Genomic DNA, 16,755 nt, shown 5'->3' with positions numbered 1-16,755 from the left:
CAAGAGAAAAGCAACTCAGGTTTCAGAGAGGGAATCGACACTCTTTAGGTTTTGGATTTGATTGGTACTTTCTAGAAGACACCCTGCACTTAAGGCAAACATAGGAGGATGGGATAGAAAAGAGATTGTGTCTTAAGTTTCTAATGATTTGTAAACTTAGTTGCTAAGAGATTGGAACAGTAGGCCTTCAATTTCTATCTCCAATACTAGAATATGATTGTCACACTCAATGCATACCAGTCAACAATCAAGACAAACTCAGCTTGGCATACAACTAACTAACTCCTTTTCCTAGTGTGCTTTTCAATAATTCTCCATCGTATTGTTTTAGTGCAAAGTGCTATAGAGAAATGAGCGTAAAATGTTTAGATTAATTAAGTGACTGATGAGCCATTATGAGCCTCTCCACACAGCTCTTGGAGGAAATACTGACCCTTGTGCTCTACCCACGAGGTAATACTTGATAGTCCATGTACACTTGTGGTATTCGCGAGGAGTTACTAACATTATTTGCACATTCTTATGATTGATTTTTCCACACAGCCTCGAGGTGCATCGATCGCTGAGATATTGACGAATCATTTATATGTAAATGGTCTTGAGAGACATGCAATCAAAGAAGGGAATAAAGCATCCAGCATAAGGCCAAAACCCATGCTCTTTTCTTTCATCACCACTCACACTGAAGGATTGAAAATTGAATAAGTCACAATAAGAAAAACCCACATATTATCAAGAATAAATTGAAAGAAAGGAGATGACCACCACCATAATTCTTTCTAAAAGTTCACTATGATTGGATGTATTGTAGATTACATGATTTTTAAAGCAGCAGCGGTAGCATAACTACGCAATATTCGAAACATTTCTCAGTTCCGGGAAATTATGTGGAGAGCACTGCCATGAAGATGGGCGTTGCTAGGAAAACATTCACATCATGCATCAAATGTGTTCTTTGCAGCAAAGAATATCGTGGAGGGTTTGCAAGAATACTTTGAATTGATTTTCTTGTCTCTCTGCATAATTGAACAAAATAATGGTACGTTGCATGAATAATCATGAGTCAACTTGGGTGATTCTATAAATTCCTAAAGTGAATAGTCAACCAACAATCAAGTTTCATGTAGTTGTCATTCGAGAACTCATCCTCGCGGTGGAAAAAATGAGAAAGAAAAATGAAAAGGAAAAAGAGGCAGGCAAAACAAGTGAACATGTGGATAATGCATACTATACGTTGTGGTGGCCCGAGGTGGTTAGTCATATGCGTTCACCAACATCTTGTTGATCTTTTTAAGAATCACTAAAGAAATAAGAAAGATGGGATATTTTCTATAAAGTTGTTTAAGTCTTTAATGCAATGATGATGCTCATTTGCATGTTGTGACTGGGTAGATGCTTGTAGAGAAGATTGATCATTTAATTGGTGATGGGAGTATGATCTAAAATATTTTTTATGTCATGTATGGGTATTGTTTTCTTTTAGACTTAATAAAAAATAATATACTTTATAAAATTTATTTTTATATTTTTAATTAATTTCTAGTGTTGGTTTTTACTTGTTGTGTTTATTGAAAGAGGCGGTATCCATTTGATTAACAACGAAGCATCAATAAGGAAGATATGTACCCACAATATAATAGTCTGACACCTCACACCATCATTAAAGATATAACACCTCTTGTTTGTCAGTACCAAGAAACCACCTACCTCTCATCGTATGTAGCACTAAAAGTCAATTAAATGTCTCCCAAATAACTAATTTGTCATTATGTAGAGGAACATAATTTTATATCAATAATGTACTACACCTCACAAGATCTCAAAGAAACTTGCTCAAGTTTCATGGATATCCACCGAATGGATATCATAACAAGACAACAAATGAAGGAAATATTAAAATATCTTTTATATTACAAAGTGTGATCACAAGTAAAGAATGCATATTGGATCTCTGTATATTTTCCTACTGAGTTTTGTACTATATGTGATATTAGTATGGGTACCAGTATGCTGCACCTATAAATCATGAGCTTACAAATTATAATAGAGATTTGAGTATTTGTTATGAGATCGGGACGCCATCTCAGAGATCAATTATGATGTGAAAATTAATTTGCGAGAATGTGATGCATATTCATTAAGAACTAGAAAGATTCTTTTAATCTAAAGCTTTTCCATGTGATGGCTTATTCTCAAAGAAAATAGTATTTATTCGACCATTCCTACGACAAACACGAAATGAGTCTCTTTGTATTTCTAGAACGTATACAAGGTGATATTTATGAGGCCAAAGTAGATCCCTACCATATGGGACCATTTAGATATTTTTATAGAGTTTTAAATTATGCATCAACTAGATGCTCTCATGTATGTTTATTATCAACATGCAACCAAGCATTTGCTAGATTTCTTGCTCAATTAATTCGATTACAAGCACAATTTCCAGATTATCCAATTAAGGAAATATGCCTTGATAATGCTGGTAAATGTTCTTCTCAAACTTTTACTGACTATTGTATCTTTATTGGAATTGATGTTGAACACCCTATAGCAAATGTTCATACACAAAATAGTCTTGCAGAATCACTCATCAAGCATTTGTAATTAAATGCAAGGTTATTGCTTATGAGAACAAAATTTCCAATTTCTTGTTGGGGACATGCTATTTTGCATGCAGCAGCTTTAATTCACATCAGGCCAACAAGTTATCATAAGTACTCCCCTTTACAATTAGTTTTGGTGAGGAATCTAATATTTTCCATCTAAGAATTTTTGGATGTACGACTTATGTTCCAATTGCTCAACCACAACTCACTAAGATGGGCCCTCATAGGAGGTTAGGAATTTATGTTAGGTATGAGAGTCTCCATCTAAAATAAGCTATCTGTTTTGCTAATTGTCCTTTTAATGAATCAGTTTTCCCAACATTCGGGGAAGAAAATAAACAACTGGTAAAAGTGATTAGTTGGAAACATTGTCCTATCTTGATCCTCGTTCTAAACAATGTAAACTAGAAGTTCAAAAGATAATTGATTTTAAAAGTTTAACTGAACAACCGCTATATGCATTTACTAACCCAAAAGAAATGACTAAATCACATATAACCGTTGTTAATGCTCCAATCAAAATTGATGTCCTTGTAGGATAAATTAATATCACAAATGAATCCAAAGCACAGATGAAGTGTGGCTAACCTATAGGTTCCAAAAGATAAGAATTCTTAAAAAATAAAAGGAGCTAAGAATCTAGATGGCCAAATCGAGGATACAATAACTTTAGAAGAGTCTTTAAAACACCCCCAATTGTAGAAGAAACACAAGTACCTGAAATTTGTGAAAATAAAGAGATATGAATAAATTACGTTCTAAATAGAATAAAATAGAACCAAAATGAAGTCAATGTTAACAATATTTTTGCATATAATATACGCTAAATGTGATAAATAATGAGTATCATGAACCAAAGTCTGTTGAAGAATGCATCAAAGAAATGATTGACCAAAATAGAAAGATCCAATTGAGTTAGAATTCAACTCACTTGGAAAAGAAAGGTTTTTGGACCTATAGTTCGTTCACCTAAAAGTATAGAGCCAGTTGGATATAAGGCATAACTTGTGGCTCAAGGATTTTCTAAAAGGCCTTGCATTGACTATCATGAAACATACTCACCTGTGGTGGATGCAAATACTTTTCGATACTTAGTCTGGTGGTGTATGAAGGACTCGATTTGCGTTTGATGGATATTGATATAGCTTACTTATATGGATCACTTGATAGTGAAATATATATATATATATATATATATATATATAGTATATATATATATATATATATATATATATATATATATATATATATATATATGAGACTCCAAGGACTCAAAAATGCCCGAAGCATACAATTCAAGTTCTCAAGAATATTATTCAATCTAATTAAATAAGTTATTTTATGGAATGAAACAATCAAGACAGATGTGGTATAACTGTCTCACTGAATATTTATTAAAATAAGGATATAAAAATAGTCCTATTTGTCCATGTATTTGTATAAAGAGATCCGAAAAGAATGAGATTGTTATAATCACAGTTTATGTTGATGACTTAAAAATTATTGGAACTCCAAAAGAGCTTCAAAATGCAATAAATTACTTAAATAAAGAATTTTAAATGAAAGATCTTGGAAAAACAAAGTTTTGCCTTGGGTAACAAATTGAACATTTAAAAAATTGGATTTTTGTGCATCAAGAAGCTTACACTGTAAAAGTGTTGACACAATTTTATATAGATAAATCACATCCATTGGCTACCCCAATGGTGGAAAGGTCGGTAGATGCAAATAAAGACCCTTTCGACCTCAAGAAAATGATGAGGAACTACTTTGTCCTGAAGTACCATATCTTAGTGCAGTCAGAGCACTAATATATCTTCCTGGTCACACAAGATCTGATATACATTTGCTATTAATTTATTAGCAAGATATAGTTCTTCTTCCACATGAAGACATTGGAATGGAGTAAAACATATTAAACATATTAACGAACAATGGATATGGGCTTGTTTTTCACAAATTTACATAAATTAGATTTAATTGGTTATGCAGATGTAGGATATATTAATATTAAAGAGGATAGAATAAAGTATATATTACAAAATTTCTATTTCACTGATGATCTTTAGAAGAATGGTGATATTTATATTCTACAAGTGCATTCAATTGATAATCTAGCAGATTTGTTTACCAAAAGGCATTTCCTACTGCAATATTGGAAAAGTTAGTTCATAATATTGGAGTTTGTCGACTCAAAGATCTCAATTTATAATGTCATGAGGGGGAGTTAATATGTGTTGTACTCTTTTTCCCTTAACCATGGCCTTTTGCTATTAGGTTTTCCTAGTAATGTTCTTAATGAGGCAGGAATTATAGCGTATACTAAGGATAGTGTACCCTTTTTCATTAATTAGATTTTTATCCCATTGAGTTTTTACAAGTAAGGTTTTAATGAGGCATTTCCTTTGATTGTAGGCATCAATGGGGGAGTGTTATAAAACATAAGAGAGTGGATGTCTATTAACCCATAACTCTTCATCTACCGAAACTACTAAACCTCTTCATTTTTTGAGCTCCTAAAACTCTAATACTATTCATCTTTTCATAATATTTATGATGAAGTTTAATATACATGAATTTTCATATAAAGCTTAGCCTATAAATAGAGGCATTGTAATCTTATACAATACACATATGATATATACAAATAAAGTAAAAGAAAACTATTTTTCTCTTCCCTCCATTTTAAGTATTGTGTTTCTTTGCTTTTTTGATTTTATAATAAATAGCTATCTATAAACCAGTGAAGACTTTGTATAACTTTTTACATACAAATGAATAATGGTTATATCATAAATTAATTTTATTGATAAACTTTAGCAAAGAGATGACAAGTATGTGAAAGGATTTATCAGTCTCTCTCTCTCTCTCTCTCTCTCTCTCTCTCTCTCTCTCACATATTAAATTTTGAAATTGTATTTTATAGACAAAAGTAAAGAATAGATATAGTTAACCAAATTTATTAAATAATTTTAAAATAAATTATGTGAAAAAGGCATATTACTCACACGCGCACACACGCACACGCACACACACACATATATATAATGAAAAATAATGCTTATACATTTCAAATTTTGAAATATTTTGCCAATGTCAATTTACATTAATGGTAATTAAATACACTATGAATTATTTAAAAAAACCTTCTAGACTTTAGTTATTTATTCTTTTCAATTTTTTTGGGGCAGTTTTTGGTCTTTTGATCCTTTCTTCTGTGATTTATTTTTTGGATTTTTAAGTAAAATTTCAAAAATTAAAAAGGCCGGCCGATAGAACTAGCGAGGTTGTATTCATGTTTTATACGATTTACCAATAATATTGTGAAAAATAATATGTGTGATATTATAGATCCATCTGGGTGTTATGGATTTATGATCATTCAATATTTCTTACAAGCATGCATGATAAGTGCTTGTGTATTAGTAATAAGAAGTATTCTTTTCTTGCGATGAGTATTACTTTCCTCAGATTTTATCACTTATACATGTGTATTTGTGCTCTTTTGCACATGTAGGGTTGTGGAGTCAAGTATAGAGGAAAGAAGCCAAAGTAGATTGTGAATGCACTTTGTTGATGAAATCTTATAGTGAACAAACGTGAAGACACAAGTTGTACTTAAAGATGCGTGAATGTGTGCCAACCTCCATGTGCTTAAGCAATTATATGGTTTGGAGGAGCACAAAAGCAGTCACATTTGCGTGTCCGACTTGTGCAATGCTAGCAAGATTGTCATCAAATGTGTTTTTATTTGATGATGCAACACGATCTACAACATGGATGTGTGCCCATTTATGTTGCCTCAATCAAAAGTATGGATTCGAGAGTGTTTTGGGGGTACTATAGTAGGTACTATAGCAAATCATTGCAGGGAAAATTACTGTAGCAGTTACTGTTCATAGGCCGCTGAAAAAATGAATTCCTGCAGATTCACATGGGCGTGTGGAAATTCATGGGCTTGTGGAATTTCCACACGCCCTTGTGGATACCTGATTCTAGCCCTATTTAAGTCATGATTGCAGCCCGATTGGGAGGATCCTTTTCCCATCTTTTTCCAATCTCTTCACCATCTTTGGAGGTGCTCGCGGCTAGGGTTTGGAAAGGCCTTGGCTAGGCTTTTGGAGAGATTTGACGGCCTTCGACACCGCGTTCCTTCGGAAGAGAGTTATTGGGGGAGCTTTCGTCGGCACCGATCCGGCGAGGTGTGCCCTAGACTTGGCGAGGGAACCTTTGAAAAAGACACAACTACTCCACAAGACCATCGACACGAACACCAAGGGGGTTTTATTCATGGATTACATAGCTTTACTTTTGATTTCATTATTGATTGTACTTTACTCCATGGAGAGCTAAACCACTAGAGGGTACTTGGACTTGTAAACCCTAGGATGTTATTGTTTCTTTGACCTTTTATTATACTTTCTTTAATTGATGTCTTTAATTAAGTTCCAATCTTGAATGCTTGCTGAGTTGATTTTCCCTTAGAGTGACACTAAGGTTGAGAATCCTTTTTAGCAACCTTTGTGGATGAGTGACACACCATGAGGGTTAGATAATGCTAGATTAGAGAGGGTTGAGAGGGTGAGTCGAGAGGTAGCCGAACGTCCTCTTTCCCCTCCAGTGTGATTTATCCTACCTCCATATTCCAAGAGTTCTTTACGGTCACAATAGAGTAAAGTTCTAAAAGACGAACTCCACTAGGGCTTAGTTGCGCGAGTAACAGAGTGAAGCAACCTTGCACAGTGTGAGGCGTCGAGACTGAGCTATTTTTCCCCCGGGGCATAGTGTAGGGTTAATCACGGTTAACCTTAAGTTTGGGACCGTATGTTTTAGGATTTCCACAACTCATTAAGCATCAATTGAGAGACATAATGATTGGTCTTGCACTTAAAACAGTAGTCATATGGTGAGCAATGTCCGGGTGCCCCACTTTCTGTCGATTGCCTCTCCTATCATTTACTTGAGCTTCCTTCTTCTTTTACTTCTTTTTTTTATTTGCATTGATTTTGTTCACATTACTATTGATTCATCTTCATTCTAGTTAAATAACAATCTTTGTGTTTCTAATCACTATTTTCTGTGGATATGACTACTTACTCACCAGATTATTATTATTTCGACAAACCCGTGCACTTGCGGTCAACACTCAAATGGTGTTGTCAACGCACAACCAAATCACAAAAATAAGATAAAAGACAATGATTATTTACTCAGTTTGGCTCAACCATAGTCTATGTCTAGGGGCCAAGTCCATAAATTAATCCACCAAAAATGGTCAACAAACATGAGTACAATTCTTTCACTGATCCTTTCCAAAGATTACAAGAATCCTCTGTCTTGATTGTTCAATGCCCACTCTCTCACCCATACTCTTGGGTCTCTCTTCTGGTAGCACACCCTAAATATTTAGAGTAGGATCTTCCAAATTTACTTGTTGCAACTCCCGTAGTAACCGAGCTTGCAACATGACCATCCTAATGATCTTTCAGTTCTAAATTCCATTGCAAGTGATCTCAAGATAGCTCTAACCCTCCTAGTTGTGCCTGAGTCGAATACCATCAATTTATCTTAATCTCCACCAACCAGCAACTAGCTAAACTTCGCAGTCCTCTTAAGGGTCACACACAAATATGGTGCATTTTCTCCATACCAAAGATAGTCCTCAACATTCTCAAAGATCTTTGATAAGTGTAAAGTATGCATGTATTTTATACCAATTTGCACACTCATCCGGCATGTATCATATTATGAAATTTGATGATAAATCTAGTGTGGTTCACATTAACAGGCTTAGGGCAGCACTTCAAGAAGAGAGACAACCAAAAGAAGCATTTCAAAGCTCAAACAATAAAGTTGGAGCTCTCTCGGCATCATTTGAACAAGAACAAGGCAAATTGCGTGGCTTACGGACAGCTGATGGTCAATCTTAAGGCCGCAAGTCAATTCTAAAGAAACTTGTAGGCATAGTTATGCCCCTAAGGGGGATTCAGAGCCAAGTCAAAAGATCTTATAGGCAAGGCATAAGCCCATAAGGATGCCTGTAAGGACCATCCAGAGGATCTTACGATCGCAGCATATACCCATAAGGGTAGTAGTGATAGGGATGCACGCAAGTGTACGTGCCAATCGTGTAATAAAGTATGCTTGAAATGCAAAATATTGGTCCACATGGAAGAAAGTGAATACTAGTAATAACTCTAAATCCAAAAATTAGCCTAATGAAAATGTGAAGTGTGAGAAAACAAGAACGAAAGAAAACTAGAAAGCACGGGAAAAAACACAGGAGAAAATTCAAGGGAGAAAACAATGTCCGGGCATAGCATACCTCTAGGATTATGAAATACATGACGATGGTTGTCTAAGCATACAATCCTATTTGAACTGAAAGGTTTCCAAAAGTGTACAAAACCCCGATTTCTCAAGCAAAGTGTAAAAAAATTGGTACAGAGCTGATATAGACATCCACATAATTGCATTAACACTCTATGAAACCTTATTACTGGCCAATGCCAATCTCTTAAGTAGACAATTTTCCCCTAAAGAGAGATTGTCCCTAATCTAAATACAGAGTAAAAATGTGATGTCTCCTAAAATCTACTCCACATGATTGCATAGAGAACGAAGATTATCATCAACTCACTTGGAAGGATTGTGGGAGATGAAGTCTTCAGGATACCCTAACGAGAGGGCATCCACTATCCTCTCGAATTGTCATAAGTCTATGCTAGGTGGGAATTTCTTCTCATCACATAAGCAATACAAGATATGAGAGCTATGGCTTTTCACCTCAAAAAGCAATCAAGCATTCATTCACTCAAACTGAAAATGATTGCAAAAGAAGAAATCAATTAAAGCATAAGAGATCCAACAACCAAAGTCACAAAAATATAAAACCCTAGAGTTTAACTATGCCCAAACATCTACAAATTAGCCCTCCATTAATGGAGGGCAAGCATTCAAAAATACAAAAGAATACGGGTGAACATAAGATCCATGAAAACCGACTTTTTAAAACCCTAGGATGGAGAGTTGTCAAAGTAGATTCCACCACGCCACCAAGATGAGCTTGATGGCTACAACCTCCAATCCCTTTGAATGCCGGGCCAAACCCCTCTCCAAATTTTCCTCAATGTGATGGAGATTCGGCCCTTTTTCGAACTTACCTCTAAAAAAATCTCCTCCCTCCCCAATGAATAAAGAGATAGAATAGCTGATGCCCTAAAAATCTTTTTAAGTTTTATTTATAATCCACTACTTATGGGCTATGTAAGGGCGTAAAGACTAGGTCGTGCTAGAAAAGATAGTCACAAGTCTTACGGGAACACTTACAACCATAAGCCTCATCCGTAAGGTCTTTTGAATGTGTTATGGTCCAACTTACGGCCGTAAGCATTGGATCGTAAGCTTCACTGTCTACTTCTTATGACTGCTTTTACAGGCATGCACTATGGTCGTAAGGTCCTCTGAATTGACTCTGAATCCTCCTTACAGGCATAAGCATACTTGCAAGGTCTTCTAGAATATACTTACGACAGTAAGGTTGACCGTAAGTTGCTCGTAAGCCACCCAGTTTGCTTTATCCTTGTTTTAATGATGCTGAGAGAGCTCTAACTTCATTGTTTTCAGTCTAAATTACTTGTTTTGGATCTCCCTCGTCTTTAATCACTGTCCTAAGACATTTAATGCAAAACACTCGATATTTAGCATCGAATTCCACATTATAGTTGTAGTATATGCCAAATGAGTATACAAATAGATATGAAATACATGAACAATATACATTTATCAAGTCGCAAGAAGCAACATAGTAAAGTTTATGGGCTAGCTCTTACAGTCGTAAGCGGGACCATAATACAAACAGAAGACCTTAAGGACATGACTTAGGGCCGTAAGTGTTCCTGTAAGGCTCGCGACTATCTTTTCGAGCTCCTTTATGACCACGTCCTTATACCCGTAGACAACCCGTAAGCAGTAGGGCTATTCTTGGAGACGAAGTTAGGGAAGATTAGAGATGAATCTCCAGCACCTAGAAAACAATTTCAAGGGGGATTTGGCTCAACATTCAATGGGATTGAAGATAGTAGCCATCATCAAGTTCACCTTGGCGGCGTGCATGGAAGCTTACCTAGGTTTTCTTCGGCGATTCTTCATCGGCACATTTGAGAAGGAGATATTCATGGCTTTCATTGTTTTCTCCTATTATTTGTATTTTAAATGCCTGTCCTCTACTAATGGAGGGCTAATTTGTAGATGTCTAAGTATAGTTGAACTCTAGGGTTTATATTTTTGACATTGGTTGTTGGATCTTTGATGCTTTAATTATTTTTTATTTGTAATTATATCTGTTTGAGTCTAATTATGTGATTGAATACTTTATTACTAACGAGGCAAAAGCCCTAGCCATCATATTTGTTATTGCTAAGTGACGAGAAGAAATTCCCACCTAGTATAGACTTGCAACAATTCGAGAGGATAGTAAGTACACATTTGGTTAGGGTACTTAAGAGATTTTATCTCCAACAATCCTCTCGAGTGGGTTAGTGATAATCTCCGTGCTCTTTACAATCATGTGGAGCTGATTTTAGGAGAAATCGCATTTCTGATCTATGTTCAGATTAGGGGTAATATCTCTTTGGGGGAAAATTATCTAATTAAGAGATTATCATTAGCCCATAATAAGGTTTCATAGAGTGTTAATACGATTGTGTGGATGTCTATATCAGCTCTGCACCTATTCAATTATTTTTTGCATGAAAAATCAGGGTTTAGTATAATTCTGGAAACTTTTTAATTCAAGTAGGATTGCATGTTTAGACAACCATTGTCATGTACTTCATAACTCTAGAGGGATGCTATGTTTGGACATCGCTTTCTTCCTTGACTTCTTCCCTAGTATTTCTCATATTGTTTTGCATTTACTTGTTTTTGTTCACACACACAACATTCAATCTTTTAGGCTATTTTTTAGGTTTAGAGTTATAACTAACATTCACTTCCTTCCATGTGGACCGACACTCTGCACTTAAGCACACTTATTACGCGATCGGCACGTACACTTGCATCCCTATTAATTGTTTATGAAACTTGATCTCAAAATCACCCAAGTTTAGTCTTCACAATCTTTTAGTTACCAAACTTGATTATCTATTCATCCAAGTTTGGTTGTTCACAATCATGTCTTTAATTTTACTTTAGGTCATATTTTTTAATTGCTCAATCCATATTTAGCTTTGCCTTTAAATAACTCCTACATGTTTGAGCTTCAAGTTGCCTTGCCAAATATAGCTAAGATTTTCCTTGGTCTTTAACTTGCCAAACATAGCTAGTAAGCCTTGCTCACCCTTCAAGTGAGACCATCCTTACCCTTTATAGCTCTTCCAAAGATGGCACCTTCTTCAAAAGTCCTAGGCTCATATATTTTCTTTAAACTAACACGTTAACAAGCACTACAAGAATTAAGACATTTAGTGGCAAATTTTTTATGAGTATCTGGCATTTTATCACAAATATGAGTTTTTTTGTGACAAAAAAAAAATAATTAACACTATTGTTTAAGTTTATTGTGATAATTTTTTTGTGTCATTAAAACTATTATAATTGTGATAAATTAGGAGTTCGCACAATTACGTTGTCACTATTAATATACTAATAGTCTCATAATCTTTTTGTGCCTAAATTTTGACACTTTGGGCCCGTCTGGTAGACATTATAAGGGTCATAGGATATGATAGACTATCATATCCTATTATTTTCCTTTGTTTGGTGTGCTAATAGGATATGATAATTATCCTATTGACCCAATTTATCCTACTGGGGCATGATATTAAATCCTGTGGGGGAAGTCAGGATATAGACAGGTAGGATATGATAAAATTTTAAATTTACTTTTTTTCCCCTATTTTTGGTTTATTAAACTCATCTAGGGTTTGATTATATACCTTCTTTCCATCTTTTAATGCTTGGGATAAAAAGCTTATCAACAACTAAATAGGACACTAATTTCACTAAGTAGGGTTTTTCGCATCGAAAGTGGTTGAAGATTTTCTCCGTCGATCTTGTGCTTGATCATAGGACTTTATTTTTCATTAATGGGTTTATTACTCTAGCTTTTTACCATATTAATATATTTGTGTATGATTTTCTCCAAGAAAATAGGTATGAAGTATAATTTTTGCAAGTTGGTGATATTATGATCTATATATTTGTGGGCATTATGTTTTTTTAATAATTTAATAGAAACTCATAAAGATACCGATAAATAAATCATTAAGGAAAAAAATAAAAAAAAAATTCTATTTTGAAAAATAATATATAATTATATTATAAAGGGTAATTTTGTCTATTTACATATCATTCATTTCATATCCTGTCATTATCTAGTCCACTTCAAACGTAAAATAAGATAATAAATGCTATCCAATGGATTGTCCGGTGCGCACCAAACATAAGATAGGATATGAGCTTATCATGCCCATATCTTTTCCTACTTCTATCCAGTCATTATATCATATCCGTCCATATCCTATCATGTCCACCAAACGGACCCTTTAAGTATATAAAATATGGTGCCAAATTAATTTCGGTAGGGATAAAATGTTACTATGATGCAAATATTATTGGGATTACTATTTTTATTTGTTGTGACAAAAGTGTTATTCGCCACTCGAAATTTTATTTTATTTTTGTGTGAACATTTGTTTTCAAGAAAAATTCAACTATTTAATATCTACTAAATGTTGTAACAAAAATGAGATTACCACCGTGGTCTTAAAAATCTCTTTTTTAGAGCTCAAATTAAAAACCTTAGAAAACCAATAAGTAAATCATGTTTAACATATTATATGTTACGAAAAAAAAATTAAAAAGAAAAGTATTCAAATTTCAAAAATATTTATGAAAATATGAGATAAAAATCAATGTAAAAAAATATTTAGCGAGTTGCTATTCTATACCCAATCCTCAAAATTTATATTTTTAAGGATTCAAAATCGGTGTGAGGTAAAATTTTTGGTTAATATATTTATTTGTGTTTTTCTAGGATTATGTATCTTATAAAATATCTTAAAAACAAAATCAGAATTATTTAAATTTTTTAATTTAAATAAAATAGATATTTTATCAAAATCTCGATAATATAAATTTTAAAAAAATATATATATTTCAAAAAGTTATATCCTCAATGATATTAACATATAAAGGGAATAAACGAAGATGGTGAAGCCTTTTAAGTGCTTATGTACCTATGGAGATTGGTGGCAACAGTTTGGTTTCATTTGATTCGAAGAACTAATTAAAGTGACTCAACTAACTCTAGATGTAGAAATGCATATTATTGGTGGTCACGAGATTATTTTTTTTTACCTTTTCTTAAATTTATTTGCTTATTTATGCTTTGCTTATTTATGCGATAAATAAAAGATAATTATTTGTTTTGCTATATCCTCTTTTATCTTCAAAGTTAGGTTTATTAATTTTTTTTTTAGTAATGGTTGTTTGTTAGTGTTTTCATTTTTGACACTTTGAATCTTAGGTTCATAATATGAATATGATTTTAGGTTTTTATGGTATGGTATTAAATAATCTATTTAAAGCAATAAAAAGTAAATGCAATATGAAACTAGTCTCCTCCCAGATTGTGAGGAAATAATGATATCAAAATTGTAATTAAATTAAAAAAAATTAAATAAAATTTAAAAAAATAAAATTGTTTTATTAAATTCTTATTTTAAAAAAAATGTAGAATAAAAATCAAGAAGAATGAATAATATTTAAGTAAAAAAAAAAAGTCAAATTGTGGCCAAAGATGATACTGCAAAGCAAAGAAAATATATATATATATATATATGAGAACCCATCATCTAGGGACGTCCCTAGATTTCAAATCTAGGGACGTCATACAGAAATGACCTCGGATTTAAAAATCGAGCAGCTCTATCATTATAAACCTAAAAGAAAACCGCGTTCCTACAACGTCACGCTGTGATCGTGAGCAGAAAAAGGCACAGGTGTGTTTATATAATCAATCAACCATCTACGGATGATATCGGCCAAACGGTTAGATTTAAAAACATCCCTGATTTAAAAATCTGTAGGACGCCTGATGCATGTTTCCCTATATATATATATATATATATTAAATATATATATATATATAGAGAGAGAGAGAAAGAGATTCAAATGGCACAGCATTGCATGTCTCATCATTAATTATGAATCTTAAGCTTGACAAGTTATCAAATAATACCATAATTTTTAATAAATAGTTAATTACATGTGTCTTTTCAAAATAACGGATTATGGGATTTAATTGAATGTTTTAAAAAAAATAGATAAATCACCCTAAATTAAACAGAAGATAAATCAAAAGTATACTTTTATACGTAAAGACGCCCAATAATCAATTTTTTGTTGTACACAAACCTTTAATTATTGTACTTGTTGTATTTTTTAAATAAAAAAATAAAATAAAATATCATTCCTCATAATTTACTTTTGTGCTTTTAGTGTATAATATTATAAAAAAAATCAATTTATATTCAAGGTCTGATTCATGTTTACTTATTACAATCAAGACATTGTATTCAAATGTTTCTTTCAAACGCTTTACCGAATATTCACATTTGTTATTTATATTTTTTCACTATTTTGTTTTTCGTATTTATTAAACTTATGAGTAAATATGTAATTAATTAGTTTATTGTATATTTTTTTAAATAAATTGTGATCTTTTTTTTTGGAGGAATTTTGGTATAGATTAATGCATTGTAAGTGTCATTTCAGTATTGTTGGGACTTAACGGGAATGAGAAATCAAATGTTTATTTTTGGACCTCTAAATCTATGTTTAAAGTGCAACATGATTATGTTGTGACTTTTAGAAAATTAATTGAGGGAAATCAAATATTAAAATTAGTAGCATTTTTTAAATAAATTATTTTTAAATTTTGTATTTTAACTAAAAAATCGATGTTCAATAATTAATTTTGATAGTTCCACAAACACATCATACAAGTTTGCAAGTGAAAGGATAAGATTAACAATTATATTGACTAAGATATATATATATATATAGAGGGTGTGTTATCTACAAACATTCATCCTAATTTGTACGGTAATCATCATAGTCTGGTATAGTGAAGGAGAATATATATATATTTAATAATATTATTATTAAAAAAATTCATAATTACAAATAATCAAATTTTTATGTAGTCAGAGTTTAAACTAATATGTAAAATATAAATTATTTATGGAATTTCTTGATATCTTTTCTCGAAGCCTTTAGGTTTAATAGAAAATTTCTAATTTTTTCAAAATTATATATAAGTCCCTTAAATATTTGTAATTATGTAAATAACTTATCAGTTGATAAAATTTTTAGAAGTTATGAAATATTATAAAAATTTTCATTCTAATATTGTTGATTTGAAACATTAGATATTACTCTTATAATTTAAATTTTTGGCATTTCATCTAAATGACAATAATATATGAAATTATAAAGAAGTAATATGGATCTTGAAACCTTAGAGAAGAGAAGTCCTAGAAAAAGAAAAGAGATGAGAATTTTTGTATTAGTTTCTTAAAGCTTAATTTTGGAGCATTATGGTCATTTCGCATGTTGGGTGACGTAAAACAAAGCATAAATTAATTACTTTGATTGAATTTTAATATGACCCTTAAGAAAGGATTGTTAAATATATTTTACAATATTTGCGAGAGAACCAAATATTTTATAATATTGGTGGGAGAAGATGGTAAGTCATCTAAAGATGCACTGATACAGTAAATTGATAAAATATGGTTGGTGAAATATTAATACATTTTTATAAATAATGTTTTTATTTGATATTAACTTTCTTTAATAATATTTATAGAACTCAAATCTGTAAAAATAAATAAATAAATAAAATAAAATAATTTTTGAGTTTAAAATGAAGATATATATTGATTCAAATCATCTTATTTGCAAGTATTATATCTTTAAATCATCCAAGAAGTTAGAGGAGGTCTTTGAAACTATTTCTACAAATCTAATAATTTTTATTATATTCAAAGGGTGGTTTCTAAAAAAATGTTTTGATGTTTACAACACCAGCTCAGAAATTACTTTTCAACTCCAACATTAATTACAAGCTAATAATAATAAT

Source organism: Dioscorea cayenensis, unplaced genomic scaffold, assembly GCF_009730915.1.
Source record: "Dioscorea cayenensis subsp. rotundata cultivar TDr96_F1 unplaced genomic scaffold, TDr96_F1_v2_PseudoChromosome.rev07_lg8_w22 25.fasta BLBR01000162.1, whole genome shotgun sequence".
Lineage (NCBI taxonomy): Eukaryota > Viridiplantae > Streptophyta > Magnoliopsida > Dioscoreales > Dioscoreaceae > Dioscorea > Dioscorea cayenensis.
The sequence above is the reverse complement of the archived record's forward strand: the minus strand, read 5'-3'. Positions refer to the sequence as shown.